We start from the raw sequence: 1,236 nt of genomic DNA, 5'->3' as shown, positions 1-1,236 counted from the left end.
GAGAGGCAGCACCGTCCCTGCTATACGAAAGCCCCATCCAGCCCTGTGCCACCCGGGGGGGGTTCCAGGGTGCTGAGATGGCTGACGTTTTGCTCCGCTCTCGACGGTCACCGCGCAATGCAAGAACAGGCCAAAAACTGGCCAAAACGGCCCAAAAACGGGCCAAAACTGGCCATTTTTGGCTGCACGAGCGAGCGGCGAGCGGCGGACAGCGAGCGAAGCGAGAGGCAGCACCGTCCCTGCTATACGAAAGCCCCATCCAGCCCTGTGCCACCCGGGGGGTTCCAGGGTGCTGAGATGGCTGACGTTTTGCTCCGCTCTCGACGGTCACCGCGCAATGCAAGAACAGGCCAAAAACTGGCCAAAACGGCCCAAAAACGGGCCAAAACTGGCCATTTTTGGCTGCGCGAGCGAGCGGCGAGCGGCGGACAGCGAGCGAAGCGAGAGGCAGCACCGTCCCTGCTATACGAAAGCCCCATCCAGCCCTGTGCCACCCGGGGGGTTCCAGGGTGCTGAGATGGCTGACGTTTTGCTCCGCTCTCGACGGTCACCGCGCAATGCAAGAACAGGCCAAAAACTGGCCAAAACGGCCCAAAAACGGGCCAAAACTGGCCATTTTTGGCTGCACGAGCGAGCGGCGAGCGGCGGACAGCGAGCGAAGCGAGAGGCAGCACCGTCCCTGCTATACGAAAGCCCCATCCAGCCCTGTGCCACCCGGGGGGTTCCAGGGTGCTGAGATGGCTGACGTTTTGCTCCGCTCTCGACGGTCACCGCGCAATGCAAGAACAGGCCAAAAACTGGCCAAAACGGCCCAAAAACGGGCCAAAACTGGCCATTTTTGGCTGCACGAGCGAGCGGCGAGCGGCGGACAGCGAGCGAAGCGAGAGGCAGCACCGTCCCTGCTATACGAAAGCCCCATCCAGCCCTGTGCCACCCGGGGGGTTCCAGGGTGCTGAGATGGCTGACGTTTTGCTCCGCTCTCGACGGTCACCGCGCAATGCAAGAACAGGCCAAAAACTGGCCAAAACGGCCCAAAAACGGGCCAAAACTGGCCATTTTTGGCTGCACGAGCGAGCGGCGAGCGGCGGACAGCGAGCGAAGCGAGAGGCAGCACCGTCCCTGCTATACGAAAGCCCCATCCAGCCCTGTGCCACCCGGGGGGTTCCAGGGTGCTGAGATGGCTGACGTTTTGCTCCGCTCTCGACGGTCACCGCGCAATGCAAGAACAGGCCAAAA

Source organism: Musa acuminata, unplaced genomic scaffold (assembly GCF_036884655.1).
Source record: "Musa acuminata AAA Group cultivar baxijiao unplaced genomic scaffold, Cavendish_Baxijiao_AAA HiC_scaffold_947, whole genome shotgun sequence".
Classification (NCBI taxonomy): domain Eukaryota; kingdom Viridiplantae; phylum Streptophyta; class Magnoliopsida; order Zingiberales; family Musaceae; genus Musa; species Musa acuminata.
This window is presented reverse-complemented; position numbering follows the sequence as displayed.